The 27,776-nt window shown below is 40.2% G+C and overlaps 1 long non-coding RNA gene across 1 annotated transcript in view; it reads right to left on the reverse strand.

The window, feature by feature from the left end:
• The window catches only part of LOC103883248, a 112,160-nt gene that overhangs the window by 20,564 nt on the left and 63,820 nt on the right, over positions 1 to 27,776 (reverse strand). The window contains exon 4 of the long non-coding RNA XR_645421.3: positions 17,900 to 18,034. This is a non-coding gene — a long non-coding RNA (uncharacterized LOC103883248). The remainder of the gene's footprint in view (positions 1 to 17,899; positions 18,035 to 27,776) is intronic.

The raw sequence follows: 27,776 nt of genomic DNA on the forward strand, positions 1-27,776 counted from the left end.
TAGCAGTCATGACCACTTACGCCCCAAATAAACCATCAAAACAAATAAAGAAAATATTTACTTGCACTTTTTGAATTGTCTTCTTAGTGGGTTCTCTAGGGATTACAATAGGCATCTTAGTTTATCACAATCTACTTTATGGTAATGCTCATAATTCTGGTAAAACACAGAAACTTTACTGCACTATAGCTCTATTTTCTTCTCCATACTTATATTTTTAGATGCTATTTATATATTTATATTGAATATATTTATATTTTATATGTTGATATAATTTATGACATATACAGATATGGCATATATATGTGCTATTACATCTATGTATGTTATAAAACCAACAATAAAGTGTTAAAATTATTGCTTTAAACAATCTATGTCTTTTAAATAAGAGAAGAAAAGAAAAATGTACACATTTATCCACAAATTTACCATTTTTGATGTTCTTTAATCCTTCCTGTAGATTTGCATTCCTGTCTGTTCTTGTAAAGAATGTTTGATATCAATTCTCTCAGGCTCTGTTTATCTGTTTATCACTTTATTTTATTTTCATTGTTAAAGGATAGTTTTTGGAACCCTTGCTTGCCATATTCTTCTGTTAGCACTTTGAATATGTCATTCCACTGCCTGCGAATTTCCATTGTTCATGATGAGGAGTCAGCTGCTAATCACATTATTGCTTCCCCTGTACGTTTGTAGTTATTTTTCTCTTGCTGTTTTCATGATTTTCTCATTGTCTTGGTTTGACTATGACATGTTTAGTTGTTAATATCTTGTGTTCATCCTACCTGGAGTTTGTTTAGCTTCCCAAATTTGGGGAAATGTTGTCACTATTTCTTCAAATATTTATTTACCATTTTATTTTCCTATCTCTTTTCCGGGATATCCATTACATACATATTGATATGAGAGAGAATGACAGAGGGCAGCGGGTGGGGTAGAGAGAGAGAGACAGAGACAGAGACAGACAGACAGACAGGGTTGACACTGCAATCTACAGGTCTCCTCTACCCTGACACACTGATTCTTGCTGATGTGACAGGCCCACTTATTTCCTTTTTCATCCTGACCTCCTTAGCCACTTGGTGTTAAGTAGTAATCAGGAAGTCCCTGAAGCTAGACAACACACCTCTATTTTGTGATTTCAAAAAACTGTCATGGAGTTTGTTCTGTGTGTCAGTTACTTACACGACTCAATGCCCCACTGGCTCTGTGGGAGGCCATCACAGAGAACGACCTCACTCAGCAGGCCCCCACTTTAATTTGCTCAGCACTCAGCTACTTTCCCCACACATTACGGTTTAAAGTAATAGGTGTTTTCAAGATTAATTAAAGATGTATTTTATTTCGGAGAGAAAGCAGTCTTCTTAAACAGAAAGTTCTTATCGGCTCATTTTTTCACCTCTTTGATCAGCAAATATATATCCAATCCCAGCAAAGTATTTGTCATTGTGCAAGATGCTGAGGACATCAAATATGAAAAAGACTCCACATTTCTGTCTCTAATCTCAGTCCTTAGATTGGTCACTTTTAAAACTACGTTAAGAGTACATCGTGTGATAATTATTAAATAACTCCTTAAGAGTGATCTCTCAAAGCCACAGCTACATATTAAAGTGGTACAAAGTAGTTTCTGGAAATAAAAATAATTTCTAATACTTCTATGGCACTTGTAGTGTACCATTTTAATAAGTTCCTTATCAGGCACTCAGATAAAATAAGCATGCTTTCTAGAAGGTACCAGAATCTACCAATCCACTTGAAATTCAAGTACCAATCTACTTGAAATACATGGCCAGGCGTGGTAGCTCATGCCTGTAATCCTAACACTTTGGGAGGACGAGGCAGGTGGATCACCTGAGGTCAGAAGCTCAAGACCAGCCTGGCCAACATGGTGAAACCCCATCTCTACTAAAAATACAAATATTAGCCAGGCATGATGGTGAGCACCTGTAACCCCAGCTACCTGGGAGGCTGAGGCAGAAGAATCACTTGAACCTGGGAGGCAGAGGTTGCAGAGAGCCGAGATCGCACCCACTGCACTTCAGCCTAGGTGACAAGAGCAAAATTCCATCTCAAACAAAAACAAAAACAAGTACATGACTTAAAAAAAAAAGGCATCTTGTAGTTCAAATAAACCTTGCAGCTGGTAAGTCCTTCTACCAGACAGGCCCATGTACACAAAATGGCTTCTTTTTATCTTGATATTGCCAACTGAAATGTATCATGGAGAGAATTTCTCCTTACCCACAGAATTTAAGATTGTAGAAGACTTGGCCTGACACTGTAACAGAAGGCAGACTGTCCTCAGATCTGCAGATATATTATTTAGAATTTACTTAAAAGAGCTGGAAAATACCTTCCTTTAGTGAGAAGATTCCAAAGGCCTATGTAATCCTATTTTTTCTGAATACTGACATCAGCAATGTAATACTAATGTCCTTTAAGTGTCAAAAACATCATGCAAACATTTCCGGATATCAAAACTAGATGATATTAGATTTGGCTTTTGGATACCATGCCAGCATTTAGATCACGTCAATTCAAACTCAACCCTGAATCTGACTCTACGCAATTCATAAAATTGCCTTGCCTGAATATAAACAGAACAGTAGGTAGCAGTAAAATTTCCACAACATTTTTCCTCTTTTTGTTCCATTTACAGTGAGAAGCTTTTGTTTGTTTGTTTCTGCAGACACACATTTATAAATGTTCTGCTCTGCATGGAAAGTTAACACTACCAGAGTGAGTTTTATTTTAAACATGCAAGGAGATGTTTTTGTATGTACAGAAAGGGAACTAATAACTACATCAAGGAGGAAAATGGGGTAGATAGGTCCTGACAGAGTGTGAGCACAGTGGCTGCACTGAACTCATAAGGGCTCTTGCTAGCTAAGGATAAAATCTCATTATCTCCAGTTATGGGTGACAACATTTGGAAGAACACTGTTTCCAGTTAAAAGTATCCTAGTTATCTGCTCTGGAGTAATCCAAGATCCACTGAAACCAAGGCTGCTTCCCATACCCGGCTGTCATGCGTACCACTGTTGTGCTTATATTAATAATATGAGACTTCAACTCTTGGACTTCATTTCCTCCTGACAATAGCCACCATGAGTTGTTTAGGAGGAGAAGACAATTTAAAGCAACATTTTCTAAGTAACTGAAATAAATCTAGTCTCAGGTATTATGCCTAGAACACCACGAAGAAGCATGTCATGATCCAGCTAGGCTGGGTCATGGGTCCAGATCTAGCAACTCGATCCATTTTCCAAGACAGCAGCAATCTGCGTCAAGTTAAGAACTTGTTTCCCTTCCTAATTCCTTTGGCTGTGAACTGACTTAGAATTGAAAACGTATTATTTTAGCTAAAATTTATGAATTATTTATTTGCCTCAGCTTTCTTTCTTAAGATTTCCTTGTACGTTTAAGTATAACTACAATGTAGAGTTAACCCAATTATATCAGAATGGTAAATTCTTTTCCCCACAAAAAGAACCCTCCGGATTTACAGATGTCTTGCTTTGATTTACATCCATCCATGTTGCAACAGAGCTTAGCCACTTTTTTCTTTGCCTTTCCTTGGTTCCTCCTGCATTTTGAGGGTGGTAAGGAAGTATAAACATTAAAGTATATATTTGATTTATTGCCTGATCCACTTTCTCTGACAATAGAAACAGGCCATATCCAATAAGAAATTAAATCATTCAAATATGTCTTTGTAGCTAGAAATTAATTCACTCTTTTATAAGAATTTGAAACTATGTATTTAGAAAATATATACAGTCATTACTTTAGGAAATTGAATAAAATCCACTAGAAATTTGAGGAAAGGATCCAAGACATTTTCACAACTGTCTTCCCAGGATTCTTCACAGTTGAATACAAAATAAGACATGAGAGATCATAAGTCTTGAGAAATGTATTTCATATTTAGGGCAAACAGATGTTTCCAGCTGATTTATAATCTCTTCTTTTCTCAAAAGCAGCAAAAAGCACCATTATAAAATGTAAAATGGAGAAGAATCGTCTGAAGGGCCACCATGCAACCATATGGCACAGGATCTAGATTATGCACTGCAGTGGTTCCGAAATGTGGCCCTTGGGCCAGCAGCCTCAGCATCACCTGCAAACTGGTTAGAGATGCAAATTCTCATGTCCTTCTTCAGACCAACTACATCAGAAACTGAGGATGGGGCCCAGCAGTCACTGTCCTAACAAGTTCTCCAGGTGACCCTGATGCACACTCAAGCTTGGTACCACTGCTCTGTGATTTTCTGTTCTGAATTTGAGGTCTGCTGTTGTTAAGCTGCCATACTTAAAAAGAAAGGAGTTGGAAAGTCATTTTCAACTAAAAAACATTTCAAACAGAGGAAATAGAAAAAATAAAGGACTGAAGGCCAATGCCTTGGCTGCAGAAGCAGCTAATGCATTTTATTTTTAGACCTCATCAGTTATTTATTTCTTTTCTTTCAATCCCAATATCTTAGAATTAGGCTTTATTGTAGTATCAGAAAGGGCAAACAGTCACCCACAATGCACTAGAACAACTCACAAGCCAGCATCTCATATGACTGGCTGGTACCCACGCCATATAAAGCTTTAAATGTATCTCCCCAACAGGGGATGGTAGAGAATACAAACACATGGAGCAACTACTGTCTTAGAATTTAATTATGGTTAATAAAGAATACAAATGAAATATACAATACGAAGGCATCAGGGAAGGACCCAGTAGAAAGAAATCACTCCAGATGATTCAAATAAAGAGACCTTAGTGAAGGGAAGATTTTAGAGGTGTGGGCAGGATTAAGGAAGCAAACAAAGTAGGCTCAGAGACCCAGAGACTGGCGACAGTGCAGTCACCAGCATCCCTTGGATGGAAACGACAAGGAGAGAAAATAGTGTCATTGGCAAAGAAGGTGGCCCAGTGGGAGCTGTCTTCATGGAAGGATCCAGTTGCTGCCCAAGATAGAACTCCAAAGCATGAAGCTAGGATGTTAGATATATTGTGACTTACCTCTCCTGCCCTCCAATCTCCTGCCTTCCACCTGCCAAACAAAACCGAGCTAACGGCAAGGGAGCCTGGGTGATACAACCCACACTGGTCTAATGCCCAGGGTATGGAGCCAAGCAGAGAAGAATGAGACTAACTGGGAGGGGTGGAGTACTAGAGAGTAACAAGGATTACCGACAAATAGGACTCAGAGGCTTTGACTCTCATTTAACTCTACTTTTTTGGGAACAGGTACATGCATCATTTCTCTTTTATGATAGGCAGCTTTAATGTTGAACTCCAATTTTTAAAAGGTCCTTAAATAAATATTTACTATTTCAACGTTGTATTAACCCTAGTGATGTCAGCAACTACGACCAAATCAATAACCATAATTATCAGAGACGTTTAGAACTTTTGATTCAGAAATGGCATTGGAACAATTTATGTAGTTAAATAGCTTTTAAAATATTGTTTATATCCCACAAGAACAACTCATAAAAGATATTAGCATATTTTAATTAACATGTTTTAGTAGCAAAATTATATTTAAATGACATTTTGTTATCCTCCTAATAGCTTTACAAGTAATTTTCAGACACATTTGAATCCCTGCCCAGAGGGTTTTATTAACATAAAACAACCAAATAATTTAGCAACATTTATAAAAAGTTTTGTGTAACCATCCAAATTTCTAAAGCTCTGATTTGGGCTTCTGTGGTGCATGTATAATCAGTACACAGGAGGAACACAAAGTCGCCTTTCTAAAACTGTCTCTACTTCATAGAGAGACACCAACAAGAAGACCTCTACATGCAGGGCAGACCAGTGGCTTGCTGCTGCTGGCTTACACTGGCCTTGAGAGTGGATTCTGTGCATCTCTTCCCCACTCCATGTTTAGTGGCTTCACATGGATAGTTTGAAATCTGCCACAATGGGAGTATTGTCACCATGGAAACTGACAAAAGTTACAAATAGGAGTTTACTATCTGTGAAAATACAGAGGCCCACTAGGCGTGCAGGCTTCTCCCTAGGACCCGTAACATATTTTTTGGCTGTCTAGGATTTGCTGGGGATAGCCCTTGTCTCTATGATTCCTGTGGACTTTACTACTGAAATCAACTCTTTTTCTGGGGCTGATAATACTGGAAGTTTCCATGTTGCATGTGCAGTTAGTACCTGCATTGAGGTAGGGGAGACACCTCTACCTGGGGCCATTAGTGTCACTATGGCCCAGGCCTTCCAATGTCCATCTCAGGAAGAGGTGGTCTCTTCAAAGACACTGCCTCACCTCCAGCCTATCCAAGGGTAGCAGCTTAGCCAATCCTTAGACATTTCCCCCTGAGCCAGCATCCTCCTCCTTCTGCTGTTCTCAGGCTCACCTTCTGTTTTGCCAGAGTTTGTCTTATTTCTCTGGTCTCTGCAAGTGCTCCTTGCTGCTTGGCAAGGTCTCTCCCAGGTCCTGCTGTCTAACGTCCAGATTCTCACACATTTTAATAATACATACTTTTTCTTTAATACCATCCCTTTACCTCACACCCTACTTACACTCAAGGAAGGAGAGGAAGAACAATTCAGCCCTCCTCCACCACTTTCTCTGTTCAGAAGGCACATGAACTGTGGCCACAAGCCAATGCTCTACATTAGCCTAACCACAGTTTTCCCCTGATACTTGAAATCATGACAAGGTCTTAGTAGAATGCCAGATGTTTTTGCCCCAGGTTACAAAGGCCATTATTTCCTAAATAAAATTGAGCCTGAAACCAAAAATTCTTTTAACTCTTTAGTGACATTTTATTTATGCCATTAAAAAAATTTAGTGTCTGCGTGAGCTATGGAGCCACCTGATAATGATGAAGTTTCCATTTAACATTTTCCTTCTCCCATTTAGCCCATATATTATACTGAATTACCAGGTTCAGAGAGCAGACAAACAGAAGTTTAAATAAGAAATTACTTTCTGATTGCTGGCAAGATGGCCAAATAGGAACAGCTCCGGTTTGCAGCTCCCAGCGAGACTGACACAGAAGGTGGGTGATTTCTGAATTTCCAACTCAGGTACCCCATTCATCTTATTGGGACTAATTAGACTGTGGGTGCAGCCCACTGAGGGTGAGCTGAAGCAGGGTAGGGCGTCACCTCACCTGGGAAGTGCAAGGGGTCAGGGAACTCCCTCCGCTAGCCAAGGGAAGCCGTGAGGGACTGTGCTGTGAGGAACAGCGCACTCCGGACGAGATACTGTGCTTTTCCATGGTCTTCACAACCCGCAGAATAGGAGACTCCCTCCGGTGCCTACACCACCAGGGCTCTGGGTTTCAAGCACAAAACTAGGCGGCCATTTGGGCAGACGCCAAGCTAGCTGCAGGAGTTTTTTGTTTTTTTTTTAATGCCAGCAAGACAGAACCATTCACTCCCCTGGAAGGAGGTGCTGAGGCCAGGGAGCCAAGTGGTCTGGCTTGGTGGGTCCCACCCCCACGGAGCCCAGTAAGCTAAGATCCACTGGCTTGAAATTCTCGGTGCCAGCACAGCAGTCTGAGGTTGACCTGGGATGCTCGAACTTGGTAGGGGGAGGGGCATCCACCATTGCTGAGGCTTGAGTAGGTGGTTTTACCCTCACAGTGTAAACAAAGCCACGGGAAGTTTGAAAAGGGCAGAGTGCACCGCAGCTCAGCAAGGCCACTGTGGCCAGACTGCCTCTCTAGATTCCTCCTCCCTGGGCAGGGCATCTCTGAAAGAAAGGCAGCAGCCCCAGTCAGGGGCTTACAGATGAAACCCCCATCTCCCTGGAACAGAGCACCTGGGGGAAGGGGCAGCTGCGGGCACAGCTTTGGCAGACTTAAACGTCCCTGCCTGACGGCTCTGAAGAGAGCAGCGGATCTCCCAGCACAGCGTTAGAGCTCTGCTAAGGGTCAGACTGCCTCCTCAAGTGGGTGTCTGATCCCCGGGTCTCCTGACTGGGAGACTCCTCCCAGTAGGGGCCGATAGACACCTCATACAGGAGAGCTCTGGGTGGCATCTGGTGGGTGCCCCTCTGGGACGAAGCTTCCAGAGGAAGGAACAGGCAGCAATCTTTGCTGTTCTGTAGGCTCTGCTGGTGATACCCAGGCAATCAGGGTCTGGAGTGGATCCCAGCAAACTCCAGCAGACCTGCAGCAGAGGGACCTGACTGTTAGAAGGAAAACTAACAAACAGAAAGGAATAGCATCAACATCAACAAAAAGGACATCCACTCAGAGACCCCCATCTGAAGGTCACCAACGTCAAAGACCAAAGGTAGATAAATCCACAAAGATGGGGAGAAACCAGTGCAAAAAGGCTGAAAATTCCCAAAGCCAGCATGCCTCTTCTCTTCCAAAGGATCACAACTCCTCGCCAGCAAGGGAACCAAAGTGGACGGAGAAAGAGTTTGACGAATTAACAGAAGTAGGCTTCAGAGGGTGGATAATAACAAACTCCTCCGAGCTAAAGGAGCATGTTCTAACCCAATGCAAGGAAGCTAACAATCTTGAAAAAAGGTTAGAGGAATTGCTAACTAGCATAACCAGTTTAGAGAAGAACATAAATGACCTGATGGAGCTGAAAAACACAGCACAAGAACTTTGTGAAGCATACACAAGTATCAATAGCCGAATCAATCAAGTGGAAGAAAGGATATCAGAGACTGAACATCAACTTAATGAAATAAAGCGAGAAGACAAGATTAGAGAAAAAAGAATGAAAACGGAATGAACAAAGTCTCGAAGAAATATGAGACTATGTGAAAAGACCAAATCTACGTTTGACTGGTGTACCTGCAAGTGGCAGGGAGAATGGAACCAAGTTGGAAAATGTTCTTCAGGATATTATCCAGGAGAACTTCCCCAACCTAGCAAGACAGGCCAACATTCAAATTCAGGAAATAGACCACCACAAAGATTCTCCTCAAGAAGAGCAACCCCAAGACACGTAATCGTCAGATTCACCAAGGTTGAAATGAAGGAAAAAATGTTAAGGGCAGCCAGAGAGAAAGGTCAGGTTACCCACAAAGGGAAGCCCATCACACTAACAGGGGATCTCTCTGCAGAAATCCTACAAGCCAGAAGAGAGTGGGAACCAATATTCAACATTCTTAAAGAAAACAATTTTATTTTCTTTTTTTCTTTTTTGAGACACCTCAGTCTCCCAAGTAGCTGGGATTACAGGCACGCACCATCATGCCCAGCTAATTTTTTTTGTATTTTTATAGAGACAGAGTTTTGCCATGTTGGCCAGGTTGGTCTCGAACTCATGACCTCAGGTGATCCGCCTGCCTCAGCCTCCCAAAGTGCTGGGATTACAGGCATGAGCCACCGCGCCCAGCCAAAGAAAACAATTTTCAACCCAGAATTTCATATCCAGCCAAATTAACCTTCATAAGCGAAGGAGAAATAAAATCCTTTACAGACAAGCAAATGCTGAGAGATTTTGTCAGCACCAGGCCTGCCTTCCAAGAGCTCGTGAAGGAAGCACTAAACCTGGAAAGGAACAACCTGTACCAGCAACCGCAAAAGCATACCAAATGGTAAAGACCATCGACACTATGAAGAAACTGCATCAACTAACGGGCAAAATAGCCAGCTAGCATCATAATGACACAATCAAATTCACACATAACAATATTAACCTTAAGTGTAAAAAGGCTAAATGCCCCAATTAAAAGACACAGTGATAAATTGGATACAGTTAAGACCCATCAGCGTGCTGTATTCAGGAGACGCATCTCATGTGCAAAGACGCACATAGGCTCAAAATAAAGGGATGGAGGAATATTTACCAAGCAAATGGAAAGAAAAAAAGCAGGGGTTGCAATCCTGGTCTCTGATAAAACAGACTTTAAACCAACAAAGACCAAAAGAGACAAAGAAGGGCATTACATAATGGTAAAGGGATCAATGCAACAAGAAGAGCTAACTATCCTAAATATATATGCACCCAATACAGGAGGATCCAGATTCATAAACTTCTTAGAGACCTACAAACACACTTAGACTCTCACACAATAATAGTGGGAGAATTTAACACCCCACTGCCAATATTAGACAGAGCAATGAGACAGAAAATTAACAAGGATATTCAGGACTTGAACTCAGCTCTGGACCAAGTGGACCTAATAGACATCTACAGAACTCTACACCCCAAATCAACAGAATGTACGTTCTTCTTAGCACCACATCGCATTTATTCTAAAAGTAACCACATACTTGGAAGTAAAACACTCCTCAGCAAATGCAAAAGAATGAAAATCATAACAGTCTCTCAGATCACAGTGCAATCAAAATAGAACTCAGGATTAAGAAACTCACTCAAAATCACATAATTACATGGAAACTGAACAACCTGCTCCTGAATGACTACTGGGTAAATAACGAAATTAAGGCAGAAATAAAAAAGTTATTTGAAACCAATGAGAACAAAGACACAATGTACCAGAATCTCTGGGACACATTTAAAGCAGTGTTTAGAGGGAAATTTAATGCACTAAATGCCCACAACAGAAAGCAGGAAAGAGCTATAACTGACACCCTAATATCAAAATTAAAAGAACTAGAGAAGCAAGAGCAAAGAAATTCAAAAGCTAGCAGAAGACAAGAAATAGTTACTAAGATCAGAGCAGAACTGAAGGAGATAGAGACATGAAAAATCCTTCAAACAATCAATGAATCCAGGAGCTGATTCTTTGAAAAGATCAACAAAATAGACCGCTAGCCAGACTAACAAAGAAGAAAAGCGCGAAGACTCATATAGATGCAATAAAAAGTGATAAACGGGATATCACCACTGATCCCACAGAAATACAAACTACCATAACAGAATACTATAAACACCTCTACACAAATAAACTAGAAAATCTAGAAGAAATGGATAAATTCCTGGACACATACACCCTCCCAAGTTTTCCTTCCCAAACGAGGAAGAAGTTGAATCCCTGAATAGACCAATAACAAGTTCTGAAATCGAGGCAGTAACTAATAGCCTACAAACCAAAAAAAGTCCAAGACCAGACAAATTCACAGCCAAATTCTACCAGAGGTACAAAGAGGAGCTCTTGACCAATCCTTCTGACACTACTCCAAACAACAGAAAAAGAAGGACTTCTCCCTAACTCATTTTATGAGGCCAGCATCATCCTGATACCAAAACCTGGCAGAAACACAACAAAAAAAGAAAATTTCAGGCCAATAGCCCTGATGAACATCGAAGTGAAAATCATCAATAAAATACTGGCAAACTGAATCCAGCAGCACATCAAAAAGCTTATCCACCACCATCAAGTTGGCTTCATTCCTGGGATGCAAGGCTGGTTCAACATATGCAAATCAATAAATGTAATCCATCACATAAACAGAACCAATGACAAAAACCACATGATTATCTCAATAGATGCAGAAAAGACCTTCAACAAAATTCAACACCCCTTCATGCTAAAAACTCTCAAAAAACTAGGTGTTGATGGAATGTATCTCAAAATAATAAGAGCTATTTATGACAAACCCACAGCTAATATCATACTGAATGGGCAAAAACTGGAAGCATTCCCTTTGAAAACTGGCACAAGACAAGGATGTCCTCTCTCAGCCCTCCTATTCAACAGAGTATTGGAAGTTCTGGCCAGGACAATCAGGCAAGAGAAAGAAATAAAGGGTATTCAAATAGAACAAAAAGGGTATTCAAGTACTCTCAAATTTATTAAGAGTAATTGTCTCTGTTTGCACATGACATGACTGTATATTTAGAAAACCCCATCATCTCAGCCCAAAATCTCCTTAAGCTTATCAGCAACTTCAGCAAAGTCTCAGAATACAAAATCAGTGTGCAAAAATCACAAGCATTCCTATATATCAACAACAGAGAACCAAATCATGAGTGAACTCCCATTCACAATTGCTACTAAGAGAATAAAATACCTAGGAATACAACTTACAAGGGATGGGAAGGACCTCTTCAAGGAGAACTACAAACCACTGCTCAATGCAATAAGAGAAGACACAAATAAATGGATAAACATTCTATGTTCATGGACAGGAAGAATCAGTATTGTGAAAATGGCCATACTGCCCAAAGTAATTTATAGATTCAATGCTATCCCCATCAAGACACCATTGACTTCCTTCACAGAATTGGAAAAAACTACTTTAAATTTCATATGGAACCAAAAAGGAGCCTGCATAGCCAAGACAATCCTAAGCAAAAAGAACAACGCTGGAGGCATCACGCTACCTGACTTCAAACTATACTACAAGGCTACAGTAACCAAAACAGCATGATACTGGTACCAAAACAGATATATAGACTAATGGAATGAACAGAGCCCTCAGAAATAACACCACACATTTACAACCATCTGATCTTTGACAAACCTGACAAAAACAAGCAAGGGGACAGCATTCCCTATTTAATAAATGGTGTTGGGAAAACTGGATAGCCATATGCAGAAAACTGAGACTAGACCCCTTCATTACACCTTATACAAAAATTAACTCAAAATGGATTTAAAACGTAAACATAAGACCTAAAACCATAAAAAACCCTAGAAGAAAACCTAGGCAATACCATTCAGGACAATACCATTCATGGGCAAAGACTTCATGACTAAAACACCAAAAGCAATGGCAACAAAAGCCAAAATTGACAAATGGGATCTAATTAAACTAAAGAGCTTCTGCACAGCAAAAGAAACTATCATCAGAGTGAACAGGGAACCTACAGAATGGGAGAAAATTTTTGCAGTCTACCTATCTGTCAAAGGGCTAATATCCAGAATCTACAAAGAACTTAAACAAATTTACAAGGAAAAAACAAACAAGCTCATCAGAAAGTGGGCGAAGGATATGAACAGACACTTCTCAAAAGAAGACATTTATGTAGCCAACAAACATATGAAAAAAAGCTCATCATCACTGGTCATTAGATGAGAAATGCAAATTGAAGAAATTGAGAAATGCAAATTGAAACCACAATGAGATATCATCTCACGCCAGTTAGAATGGTGATCATTAAAAAATCAGGAAACAACAGATGCTGGACAGGATATGGAGAAATAGAAATGCTTTTACACTGTTGATGGGAGTGTACATTAGTTCAACCATTGTGGAAGACAGTGTGGCAATTCCTCAAGGATCTAGAACCAGAAATACCATTTGACCCAGCAATCTCATTACTGGGTATATACCCAAAGGATTATAAATTATTCTACTATAAATATACATGCACATGTATGTTTACTGCGGCACTATTCACAATAGCAAAGTCTTGGAACCAACCCAAATGCCCATCAATGATAGACTGGATAAAGAAAATGTGGCACATATATACCATGGAATACTATGCAGCCATAAAAAAGTATGAGTCCATGTCCTTTGCAGGGACATGGATGAAGCTGGAAACCATCATTCTCAGCAAACTAATACAAGAACAGAAAACCAAACACCACATGTTCTCACTCATAAGTGGGAGGTGAACAATGAGAACACATGGACACAGGGAGGGGAACATCACACACCAGGGCCCGTTGGGGGTGGGGGACTAGGGGAGGGATAGCATTAGGAGAAATACCTAATGTAGATGACGGGCTGATGGGTGCAGCAAACTACCATGGCACGTGTATTGCACATTCTGCACATATATCCCAGAACTTAAAGTATAATAATAATAATAATAATAAAAGAAATTACTGTCTGTATACTTGACCAGTGGGTCTATATGTCTGGGTAAGGATGAGCAACCACAGACCTCCTCTGTAAGTTAGTTTCCCAGTCTGCAAAATGTGAACCATAATGGTCCCCACCTGGCTAGACTGAGATAAGATCCAAAATACAGCTTGCACAGAGCAAGCATCCAAACATATTAATCACCATTTTCATTATTATTAGTGTGGAAGTCCACATGTCCTTTTTCATCTAAATTTTATCTTACTTTGAGAACAAAGGATCTTTTTGAGTACAAAAGAGAACTTAATTTTTATTCTCTTTTTTCTTTTCTACCTAGAATAGTTTGGGTTTTTGGTTTTACGCTTTTGTTGTTTTACAAAGAGAGATAATACAAAGAGGCAACAAATTTATTAAGAGTAAATTTCATACTGATGTTTGGTGAAGGTCTAGCACGAATAGTAAAAGTTGTTTTAGACACTCTCCATTCTGCTATTCTAGGGAGTGTTCCAACCATACTGAAGATATGGCCATCTGAGGGGATGGGGAGAAGAATAGTGGGTTTAAGGTGGGAGAAAAACATAACCACAAAGAGGATTTTATAAAAATGAGGCAAAATTGATCACCCTGGCTCTGGCCTTGTTCCCGCTCTGTGGGGTTTCCTCTTTTTCTTACAGCAAAAGAATTTTAAAGATTTTGTGTAATTACAGAGAACTTTGAAATCAGAAAATGCAGTTACCAGGGGAGGGCAAGATGTTTCAATCTGAGGAACACACTTCATTATTAGTACTTTATCTAATATCCACGTTAGTATCCTGCACAGTCCAATGCGTTATGCTGTAAACATTTTAAATTTCTCTACATATGTATTCACTTAGCAGTAAATAAAAAATAAATGGATATTAAAAAATGAGAGTTTCCAAGACATTTAAAACATGGATAGCAGCTTAAAGTTTTTACATGTCTAATATATCAGATTCTCGTAACTGCTTAAAGCCCTTTAGGAGTAAGTCTAGAACAACACAATCATTACAAAACAGATGCATACACCTACATTGTAACTGGTTATACAAGTGTTAATACCACGACTTAGAATTTTCTTTATCTTTTTACTCCAATAGGAAGATTTGTATCATGAAAGCCTGGAGAGTTTCTCACCTAAACTCTCATCCTCCCAGATCTAAAACGATGGCATTCATCCACTTTCACTTGCCAAATTAGGATTCTTAATGATTTTAGATCTTTTTCTGTTTTAAAGCTGAAACCAGGATTATGAGCTCGTCTACATTTTTATTGTAAATAATGCATTCTGCATTCTATTACAGAGAAATTGAAGGCTTGTGCTTCCTAAGCCTTTAAGCTACAAACACATTTGTCTGAATCTAATAATCCAGGTAAGGAGAATTGTAATTTATAATTACCCATGATAAAGAAATACCAATTAGCCAAGTGTAAACTGCTAGCACTGAGGCAGTAAAAATAGGGTCTGGAGGCAGGGAACGTAAGGCCGATTCACACTTCAGCTATGACAGGAAATATCCCCTCCATAGCGCATGCACCAAATAACTAACTTTGTAACTTTACTTCATCCTCCATTTACATAGGGCATACCTCAGGTAACCAACAGAATCCTCCAGAGGGTATTTAAACTCCCAAAGTTCTATACCAGGGCCCTTGAGCCCCTAAGCTTGGGCCGCTCCCACACTGTGGAGTGTACTTTCAATTTCAATACATCTCTTCGTTCCATCCTTGCTTTGTTTGTGCGTTTTGTCCAGTTCTTTGTTCAAGATGCCAAGAGCCTGGATACCCGCCACCGGTAACAGTATGGTTGTGCTGGTGTCTCTCACAAAGGGCTCTTATTCACCCTCTGTTTTCCTTAATCTTTCTTCCCCCTAAACCAAGATCTACTAAAAATATAATCTCTGAGCTTAAGGGAGATTAGAATACAGAGATGTAGGATGGGCTACAGAACAACTCATGTCACCATTAAGACAGGGCTGCAACGTCACTATATTATAGCTCCTGTCACCCTGGGTAGACCTGTCCCCCACTGGAATTTTGGACTTCACATATCTATCTTCAGCCCATAAAGGTCATCTTACCTGAACTCCTAAGGAATCAACCTTTTTGGAGCAGAGGGAAGGAACTATTGTCCAGGATGCAAATAGGCCAGGTGTGCTCTTTAGAAACTAACAGAACAACCAGAAACTACCAAACTGAGCAGGATGGCAGGGTCTGGATGGATGCTGCTGCAGGGCAGGTTCCTCCACAAGATGGACCCAAAGAAAGCCTTTAAATACTGACCATGAGTGTGAGAAAAACCACTCCTCCCCCATACGAAGGGCTGCAGCAGAACACAGCCTACACTCGGATGTGCAGATGTATCATCTAAGGTTATTTACAAGAGCTAAAGAAGGTCCTCCTTTGGTGAGAGGACTGCAGAGTTATTCAATACGTCATCATCAGTAGTGAAAGAACAGCGTACTTTAAGGGTGAAGAATTCATACAGATGGTTTCAGGTATCGATGCAGATAGATGTTAAGAGCTTTTACTTTTAGAAAAAGACTGCTAGAAAGGAAATTTTCAGGACAAAATGGAAAACCAGGCAAGGATCACCAACTTGGAAGAAAATACACAACATGGAAAAAGAAGACCAGAATTAACAGAAAAAATGTCTCCAGAGGAAACAAATAATTAAGTGAACCGATTAAAACTAGAAAAGAACATGCAGCATCTTCAGTGAGATTTAGGGAATATTTAATCCACAAAACAAAAATGGGATCCCATAAAAAAGAAATAGCAGAGAACAACAAAGAGAGTTCAACAAATAAAACTGGGATTGTCCACATGGGGAAAAAATTAGTATAAGACCTGAAAAATGCAATCAAGAAATTCTAAACAGGCCAAGTGTGGTGGCTCACACCTGTGATCCCAGCACTTTGGGAGGCTGAGGCAGGCGGATCACCTGAGGTCAGGAACTCAAGATCACCCTGGTCATCATGGTGAAACCCGTCTCTACAAAAAATACAAAAATTAGCCAGGTGTGGTGGTGTGCACCTGTAATCCCAGCTACTCGGAAGGCTGAGGCAGAAGAATCACTTGAACCCAGGAGGTGGAGATTGCAGTTAGCCAAGATCATGCCACTGCACTCCACTCTGGGCAACAGAGTGAGACTCCATCTCAAAAAAAAAGAAAGAAAGAAAAAGAAATTCTAAACATTATGGAGGATATGAGCTTTATGCAAAAAAAGAAAAGGAAATCTGGGCTGGAATATTATGAGAGGGTCGTTGAAGTGAGTTAGGAAGGCCCAATCTGACAAGGGTATTTGAAAAAGATAGTGCAGAGAAAATGGAAGGAAGGAAGTCATTAAACACCACCAAACAAACAAATAAAACAGGGAACAATTTCCCAGAACAGAAGGCTATTGGGCTTCATATTAGAAGGCCTCAAGTGCCCACACACTTACACCAAAGGGACCCAGGCTTAGACTAGTTTTTCCATGGTCCCAGCTGGTGTCGAGCCATTACCCCAAACTGGCCTCCTTTACTGTGTCTCCAAGGCCTCTCTGGGTTTTAAAATAGTATCTCACCACATATAGGAAATACAACAATAAGAAAATATGTTTAAAATATACCAAAACTCTAGTGCCACCCAACTGAACGATGCCCTAGAGACACTGATAGACTATTTCAGAAAATTAGTCTTTTCTTTTGGAAGACAAAATATTTTGGAAAACATCACTTTAAGCAAATTTATGCTGAAAATAAACACATATACACATCCATATCTAGTTATCTGTATTATTCTAAAGTGCCTGCCTTGAAAAGATGCATGTGCAGAGGTCTGTGGGGAAAGGGTTGAGGGCAACAGTTTTTCTGAAATCCCCATGAAACGGAAAGTACCATGGAAAACCAATCACTTACCAAAATATTGTAACAGAGGCTCAAAACTAGAAATTTCTGAAAGAAAGCCTATGGATACGTTTCAAACTTTATACCAGAAAGCATTCTTTTATGACAGCTTCAAGATGTACTCGGAAATTGCTTTTACTGAAACTCATCACTCTTTTAAGACTGCATAGCAGTCATTACTTTCTGACATTTCCTTGTTTATTGCTTGTTTCTTTGTGCATTGCAGGTTCCATAAAAGCTGACTTTGTGCCTGAAATATTAGAAGTGAACTGTGAGTGCTTACTGAATGAATAGGTGAATGGACAAAACCTCCTGCAATACAGCTTTCTTACCATGCCTCAAGAGACTCTTCAGTCCATCCTACTGTTGTTGTTGATTGGTTCTCCCTGAGTGCTGACCCTAGGCCCAGATTCAGAGATTTCTCCAAGAAACAGCTTCTTTGAAAGACATCATTCCTATTGTCAACCCTGTTGGCATAGAAATAAAATGTAGACGTTGGACAAAGGCAATATTTGTTGTGACAAAGGCGATATTTGTTGTAATAAAACATAAATGTATGTCCATCAGTGGGGAATGAGAATGCTGGGATTTGAAGAGGCCAAAAAATAATACTGCTCTCTTTCTCTCTTGGGAAAGAGAGGGGATGTATTTTTTTGAAAAGCCATAAGCTTACAACAGATGAAATTCAAAATTCATACTAAACTTCACTGGAGAATGTAACCAAAATATGAGGCCACAGGTGAGCTTTCTACTTCTTTCCTCCACTCTCCAAGATGGCCCACTGATACGGTTTGGCTGTGTCCCCACCCAAATCTCATCCTGAATCCCCATGTGCCAGTGGGAGGTAACTGAATCATGGGGGCAGTTACTCCCATGCTGTTCTGTGATAGTGAATGAGATCTCATGAGATCTGATGGTTTTATAAGGGGCTTTTCCCCTTTTGCTTGGCACTTCTCCGTCCTGCCATCATGTGAAGAAGGATGTGTTTGCTTGCCCTTCTCCCATGATTGTAAGTTTCCTGAGGCCTCCCCAACCATGTGGAACTGTGAGTCAATTAAACCTCTTTCTTTCATAAGTTACCCAGTCTCAGGCAGTTCTTTACAGCAGCGTGAGAACAGACTAATACACTCACCCAGGATTCAGTCTCCCACCTGCAGAAGCAGCGGTCCCCCAGTCGCTGTGCTCCTGGCATCTTTGAGGGCCAGCCACTGGGACTGAAAGCTCAAAGAGGGCAGGGCCGCTGCCTGGTTTCTTCTCCTAGTTTCAACAGTAAGATAAATCATTCCCACCTGAAGTCTGGAATCACTAATAGTGTTATACCCTGGGAGTGTAAATTCCCTCATGCAACATGATTGGGAGGAATAAGATTTCCACCAGATAAATAAATAAATAGTTTGTGGTGCACCCAATGTTATGTTATATATCTATTTACAAGAATACAGTTAGATCAGATCTACATATACCAACACAATAAATGTTTCAAAGGATTTTAAAAGTGGTAGAAAAATTGCAACACTGTTTGTGACCTTCTTTTTTTCTTTCTTTTTTTTTTTTTTTTTTTGACAAGGTCTTGCTCTGTCACCCAGGCTGGAGGGCAGTAGTATGATCATGTCTCACTGCAGCCTTGACCTCCTATGTCTAAGGTATCCCCCTGCCTCAGCCTCCCAAGTAGCTAGGACCACAGGCACATACTACTACACTCAGCTAAGTTTAAACTTTTTGTAGACATGGGGTTTCACCCTGTTATGCGGGCTGGTCTAGAACTCCTGGGCTCAAGAGACTCCCCTGCCTTGACCTCCCAAAGTACTGGGATTACAGGCATGATCATGGCTCTGCTTATGCAGGTGTAAGACCTCTGCTTAGGCAGGTGGGAGCCCTCCATGCCCCCAATCTGACCTTCTTCTTATAAAAGCAAATGAATAATTCTAATATATGTTAGCATATGTATAAATATGAAAAAAGGAAGACTATGCATTGAACTTAATGATGGTTATCTTTAGCAAGTGGGATCACAGTGGATGTTTATTATATTATAGTTTTGATGATGTCTGAATTTTGTATTAATGGAAAGCCATTTCTTCTATAATAAGGAAAAATAATAAAGAGTAGAAAAAAGGGAATTAAATTAGAAAGCAGATGACATTTCTTTTCCTCCTAAGATCATGCTGAAGAACAAGAGGAAGAGGGAAACCAAATGGGTGTCTGTAGGACTGGAATATGCAAATGGCCTTGTCCCTAGGTACCACCACATATGGTGAGGAAGGGAGAGTGCTGGCCACCTGTTGCCTCTCATGGCCTGCAGTTTTCTTCTTGAAGCCTCAGGAGCCTCCCACTCCCAGTCCTCATCCCTCCTGTGTGCTGTCACATGAAACCACAGTCTTGGTTCTGGACTTTACAGCCAGCCTATGAGGGCACTGAAAAAAGAGCATGGGCTCTGACAGTAGATGGGCCTAGGCTCAAATGCTAATCCTGCCATGTCCTCAATGTTTGAATCTGGGCAAATCACTTATCTGCTGAAACTTGGTTTTCACATCTCCAAAATGGATTTAATAATATTCTCATAACAGGTAGTGGATATAAAGCCCTCAGCTAGCCTCCTTTCCCCTGATTATAATTTCCAAACTCTGCTTGAAATAGGGTGTCACGGGACACAAGAGGGATACAGCATAAGAAACTGAGTGAGATTTAACTTCCTAGAATCACATACACTAGGGACTGGTCACTTGAGAAACCAGACCCCAAAGACGCCCTTGGTGTGGGAGCAGAGATCTGTGTCCAGAAACTGCAGGAAAACCACAAAACTCGGAAGCATGTTCATTTCTCCACCCTCTCATCAAGACAATCAACCTGCTGCTTTGGGCTCTTCTAAGAGTTTGCTTTCACTCTGCTGAATGTCTCCTTTTTTTGCACTTTGTAATATGCTTTAACATCTTTCTTTATGTATCCAAAGAAACAATCAATTAGCTTTAACTTTCAAAATTCTTGATTTTTCACTGTGGTGGCAAAAAAAGGAAGCCTCTGTGACCCCACCAATAACTCATTTGGGATGTCTTTGAAATATTAAACTGTGTTCCTTTAAAAAAAAAAAAAAAAAAAGTAAATGGCCAGGTGCGGTGGCCCACACCTGTAATCCCAGCACTTTGGGAGGCTGAGGCGGGCAGATCAGGAGATCAAGAGATCAAGACCATCCTGGCCAACATGGTGAAACCCCATCTCTACTAAAAATACAAAAAATTACCTGGGTGTGGTGATGTGCACCTGTAATCCCAGCTGCTCATGAGGTTGAGGCAGGAGAATTGCTTGAACCCAGGAGGCAGAGGTTGCAGTGAGCCAACATTGTGCCACTGCACTCTGCCTGGCGACAGAGCAAGACTCCGTCTTGCTCTAGTTCCCCAGGGAAGAACTTCATAGGATATTGCGTTTTATTTCACATTCCCCACCTCAAGCCTTGTCTCCCAGCATTCCAGAGACTAGTGGAGGCATGGAAGAGGTACGGTCTGCACAAGCTCAGGCTAACAGCTCTCTTACAAGATGGTTTTCAGACTAACTGTTAAGATGACCCCAAGTAAGCATGGATTCTGTAAATGTGTCACTGAAAAGCTGAATCCTGCTATCAAAGACAAGAAAAGAGCTTCAAGAACAGATGCTGGAAACAGTCCAGCCACACAAAAGCTGAAGAGATTCAGGAACAAAGTAAGAGTGAGGAGCAAATGATCAGGCTGTGAGACGGACCAAGCCACGGTGATTCTGGCATAAGAAGAGGTGACTATAACAAGGTTTCAGAAGACAGCCTCACATATACGAGCAATTGCTTTACAATTAAGAGGCTTCTGCGATTTAGTGTTAAAAGGATGATCTTTTCAATAAATAGTGCTGGAGCACTTATATTTTATATTATATAAAATACTTATATTTTAAAAATATACTTCAATCCACACCTTATATCACATACAAACATCAATCCTAAGTAGGTTATAGGCCTAAACTTATAAGCTAAAATCATTCTTTCAACAATAGAAGAAAACATAAGAGAAAAATCTTTGCAACTTCGAGTTAGGCGAATAGGTTTTAGAGAGGACACCAGTCAGTACCTTTAACCTTAAAAACGTATTAAATCGGCTGGGCACAGGGGCTCACGCCTTTATCCCAGCACTTTGGGAGGCTGAGGCGGGTGGATCACCTGAGATCAGGAGTTTGAGACCAGCCTGACGAACATGGAGAAACCTCATCTCTACTAAAAATATAAAATTAGCTGGGCATGGTGGCACATGCCTATAGTCCCAGCTACTCGGGAGGCTGAGCCAGGAGAATCGCTTGAACCTGGGAGGCAGCGGTTACAGTGAGCCGACATTGCGCCATTGCACTCCAGCCTGGGCAACAAGAGCAAAACTCCATCTCAAAAAAAAACCAAAACCAAAAAAAAACTTACTAAACTGAGTATCAGAAGTTAAAACCTTTTTTCCTCCAGAATATACAGGAGGCAACATCACCAAGATAACAGAATAAGAAATACCAGCCTTTATCTACCACATTAAAAAAATATATATGTAAACAGCTATGCACAAAACAAATAGTCCAGAGGGAGCTCAATGGTTCATTAAAGAATCTGCAGCAATACAGTAGAGCACAAAAATCCAGGGAATATTCACATAAAAAGTATGCCAGTGAGACTGGCATAGCTAAGATGCCAGGAGATGACTAGGAGTGAAAAAGAAGAAAGTCAAAGACTATCGGTATCAGTTACACGATGGGAACCACCAGCATTGCCAGGGGCCTGCTCCACAAAGGACACTGGCATCTCTTGCTACTGAGCTAATCAACAACCCTTCTCACCAGAGAACCCCAGAGAAAGAGAGATGCCTGAACACCCCATCTCCATCCATGAATTTGATAGACTGTTGAGCCACTTCAGAAAAGGAGCAACCACCTCTCCCAAGCCCATGTGTTCTTTGATCCTGGAGCTACACTGCACTGCGAGTGCCTGCACTCCGATGACAGCATCTTAGTCCATTTGTGTTGCTCTAAAGGAATACCTGAGGCTGATAATTTACAAGGAAAAGAGGTTTATTTGGCTTATGGTTCTGCAGGCTGTACAAGAAGCATGGTGCTGGTCTCCTCAGCTTCCTGTGAGGGTCTCATGCTGCTTCCACTCATGATGGAAGGTGAAAGGGAACTAGCATGCAGAGATCATACGGTGACAGCAGAAGCAAGGGAGAGAGAGAAGGTGCCAGGTTCTTTTGGACAACAAGCTCTCAGGGAAACTAATAGAGAACTCATTCACTCCCACAAGGATAGCACCAAGCCATTCATGAGGGACCCTCATGACCCAAACACCTCCCAATAGGCCCCACTTCCAACATTAGGGATCAAATTTCAACATGAGGTTTGGAGGATCAAATATTCAAACTATAGCACCTGGACTCTGTGGCTGTACTGGGCCTGACACTGGAGTCATCACCAAAGTGAGCTAGTTCACACGCCAGGCCTAAGAGCCAAACCTTCACTGTGCATGCTTGTGCTCTGGGCACCAGCTCAGCTACCATAGAGAGCTAGGCCCCGCCTGGACCCCAGAGTCACTCTTAACTCTGCACACACTTGTGTTCCCATTCTCAGCTCCCCAGCTAATTCACAAACATCTGCAACTTGCATATCTTCACCAACTCAGCAACAGGGGTGCCTTCACCCTGGGCACCAGTGGCATTACCACCCTGGATCCCAGAACTGTAGTTCCTCTACACATGCCTGTGCTTCAGGCCTCAGCACTGTGGTTGCTCCACAGGTGCCATGCATCAGACACCAGTGCCACCACCACCATGAGTGGACCTACAAGCCAGACCCAGTGCCAAGAGGGATCCCCTCAGCCCCAACATCTCCAGAGAGGAAAAAAGAGATCATGAGGACTTAGCAGCCATTGCCACTGAAGATCCTAACAATCCTGGATGCCGCTATAGACATCCACAATATTGGCCACTAAGGATCTCTGCAATCTTTGTTAACACTGACCTCGGCTTACAGTGCCACACAGAGACTACACAGCTGCACTCTCACTGGTATTAGAAACCCTGAACACCACCAAACAAGCACTCTCATACTCCCCTACAGGGGAAGGTCTTTCCACAGCAAAACTAGCCTGTAAAGTCTGGAAGAGGTGACTGCTCCATCAAATGCGCAGATATGGATGAAGACAACAAGAAACATGAAAAACAATGGAGACATAATACCACCAAAAGAACACAATAATTTCCTAGTAACCAACCCCAAAGAAATGTAGATATACAAACTGCCTGACAAAGAATTCAAAATAATAGTTTTAAGGAAGCTCTGCAAATTTCAAGAAAATACAGAGAAACAATTCAATGAAATCAGAAAAATAATAAACTAACAAGTGAGAAATTTAAATTATTTTTAAAATAGTGAGATTGAAATTATTTTTAAAAAATCAAGCAGAAATTCTATAGTCCCAGCTACTCAAGAGGCTGAAGCAGGAAGATCACTTGAGCCTAGGACATCAAGGCAGTGAGCCATGGTCATGCCACTGCCCTCCAGCCTGGGTGACAGAGCAAGACTCTGCAGCAAAAAAAATGTATCTCTTGAGACAAATGAAAATGGAAATGCAACATACCAAAACTTACTGGATGCAGTAAAAGCAGTTCTATCAGAGAAGTTTATGGCAAGAAACAGCTACATCAAAAATGAAGAAACATCCCCCAAAAAACAACCTAATGCTACACCTCAAGGAGCAAAAAAAGGAAGGATAAATGAAGCCCAAAGTTAGTAGAAGAAAGGAAATAATAAAGATTAGAATAGAAATAAATGAAATAGAAACAAGAAAAACAGTAGAAAAGATCAATAAAACTAAGAACTGGTTTTTTAAAAAGATAAGCAAAATTGACAAACCTGTAGCCAAACTAAGAAAAACTTTTGTTCTCCAAAGATGCCAATAAGAAAATAAAAAGACAAGCCCTAGACTGGAAGAAAATATTTATTATAAATATATCTGGAAAAGGTCTTATATCTACAATATATAAAGAGTTATAAATCAAAAATTAAAAAAAGAAACAACTCGATTTTTTAAATGGGCAAGACTTGAGACACTTCAAAAAGGAAGATATACAAATGGCCTATACACACAGAAAAAGATGCTTAATATTGTCCGTCACCATGTAAAATACACGTTAAAATCACAATGAAATATCATGACATACCCAGCAGCATTATTAAAAGTTTAAAAGATTGACAATAACAATTGCTGGCAAAAATGTTGAGCAATGCGAATTCTCACACACTGTTGGTGGGAATGTACAATGATTCAACCACTCTGGAAAAGAGTTTGGTGGTTTATTATAAAGTTAAACATACCCTTACCCAAGGACTTGCAATTCCACTCCTAGGTATTTATTTACCCAAAAGAACAGAAGAACATATGTCTACACAATGACTTGTATATGACTGTTTAGAGTGGTTTTATTCCTCATAGCTCAGAACTGAAACAACCCAAAGGTCCATCAACAGGTGGATAAATGGATAAACACAATGTGGTATATTCATACCAGTGAATATACTCATCATCATTAAAAATGAATGAACTGCTGATGAAGCAGCAGCACTGATGACCTCACAGATATTATGTTGAGCAAAAGAAGCCAGACAGAAAAGAACACACACTGTATAATTCATTTTTATGATGTTCTAGAGTAGAAAAAATGAATCTATGGTGAAAAACATAAGAAAAAAATGGTGGCTTCAGATGGGGATGAGATAGGAATTAACCATAAAGTGACTGCAAAGAGGCAGGGGGGACTTTGGGGATGATGGAAGGGTGGCAGTGCGTAGGAATATGCCTTGGTCAAAACTAATCAACCTGCGCAGTTACAATGGGTGCCTTTATTAAATATAAACTATGTCTCAACAAATTGAATTTATTTTTTAAAAATGTCAGATAACATCATGCCTCAAAACCCTGCCATGATCTTCCTTTCATGCTGCAAGAAAACCAAAGTTCTTGCTCTGGCCTATAAGGCCCTTCATGATCTACACCTTCCCCCATTACCTTCTGACCGCTTCTCCCACCATAATTATCACCATACACTCTACTTCAGCCACTGTAGCCTCTTCAGTGTTCCCCAAACAGCCAGCACATTGCCACCTCAGAGCCTTTGTACTAGCTGTTCCTTCCTCCTGCAATGCTTTCCCTCAGACAGCCACATATTTCACCTTCTCTTATGTCTTCGCTCCAATTCCATCTTCTCGGTAAGACTCGTCTTGACAGTCCTATTTAAAATTTCACTCTCTGTATTCTGGACATCTTTTATTCATTCTCATTAATGTGCTGATCCTTCCCTAAATGCTGGTGGGATTATACATTTTATAGCCATTGAAGAGAGAGCCTCGCGTACTGAAATAGAAGATGCGTTTGACCTACAACTCAATAGTTACACTCTTCTGTTTCTGTCCACGGAAGCATTCATACATGTGCACAAGGACACATATATTAGGATGTTCACTGCAACAGAGTCTAAAATAGTAAAATCTTGGAAATAATTTTAAATCCCATCAATAGAAAGATGCTTAAATATATTTTATAAAGAACTGTTCAGCATTTAAGCAGAATTAGGTATATACACTAACATGGGTGAATCTCCAGGATATCTTGTCAAGTGGAGAAATTAAGTTTTTTATTAAAAAAAAATCAAAGAAAAATGAGTGTGACTAAAGAGGAGCAGTAGGGATCTTTGTGGTAATGGAACAGTTCTCTCTCTCAATTGTGATGCTGAATAGAAAATCTACCTATGATACAATTACAAAAAAAAAAAATACACACAGTGAGTATACATAACCTGGTGAAATCTGAACAAATTCTGTGGATTTTACCAATGTTGATGTCCTAGTTTTGATAGTGTACTATAGTTATATAAGATATTACCACTCGGGGAGGCTAGGTAAAGAGTCTCCTGTACCATTATTTTTGGAACTTTTTGTGAATCTATGATTATTTCAAAATAAAAAGTTTAAAAAGAAGAAATGAAAAATAAATGTTGTTGTACTTTGAAGATTCAATTTGATGACATCGATTCTTCCTAAATTGTCTAGAGTCGATGCAATCTCAAAACTTTTAAAAAGTAACTTGACAAATTTGTTTTAAATTTATATGAAAATACAAGGAGCCAAGTATCATGAAAACGCTCTTGAAGAACAACAAAGGTAGAGAATTTGTTCTACCACACAAAGATGTATTAAAAAGTATGGGAATAAGGAATATGGTATTGCCACAAGAATAAGCAAATTGATCAATGAAACAGAATATAGTCTAGAGGTGGAGGTGGAGAACAATTAATGTAAGGATACTTGATTAATGGCTAAGTTGGCACTGTAAAATAGAGGGAAAGGATGGACTCTTCAATAAAAGGTGCTGGGAAATTTGGGTACTTGTATATAAAATCTGTATAAAAAATAAAATTATATTCCTACTTCACACCAAACACAAAGATCAACATATGTCTACACAATGACTTGTATCCATCAAAAAATTGCTTCAATGCACAACTGTGAATACACCTAGTGGAAATGAAAAATAGTATCAGCAAAATAAACAAATAGCATATATAAAGGAAAATCAAATGGCAATTTAGAACAGAAAAACATAATAACCAGGTTGGGCATAGTGTCTCATGCCTGTAATCCCAGTACTTTGGGAGGCGGAAGCGGACAGATCACTGAGGTCATGAGTTTGAGACCAGCCTGGCCAATATGGGGAAACCCCGTCTCTATTAAAAATGCAAAACTTAGCCAGGCATGGTGGCACATGCCTGTATGGTGGTGCATGCCTATAATACCAGCTACTTGGGACGCTGAAGCAGAATAGCTTGAACCCAGGAGGTGGAGGTTGCAGTGAGCTGAGATTGCCACTGCACTCCAGCCTGGGCAACAGAGCAAGACTCTGTCTCAAAAACAAACAAACAAACAAAAACAAAAAACAAAAAAAGAAAGAGAAAACAAACAAACAAACAACAACCAAAATTTGAAAACTCATTGGATAGGCTCAATACCAAAATGGAAAGGACAGAGCAAAGAATCAACAAATTTGAAGACACAGAGGTCCTACCAAATGTTTAAAGAATCATTAACACTAATTCTACAGGACCAACTCAAATTATGAGGTCAGTTTTACTATTATCAAAACTTGACCAAGAAAATACAAAGAGGAAAGGA

This window comes from Papio anubis, chromosome 4 (genome assembly GCF_008728515.1).
Source record: "Papio anubis isolate 15944 chromosome 4, Panubis1.0, whole genome shotgun sequence".
NCBI classification, from domain to species: domain Eukaryota; kingdom Metazoa; phylum Chordata; class Mammalia; order Primates; family Cercopithecidae; genus Papio; species Papio anubis.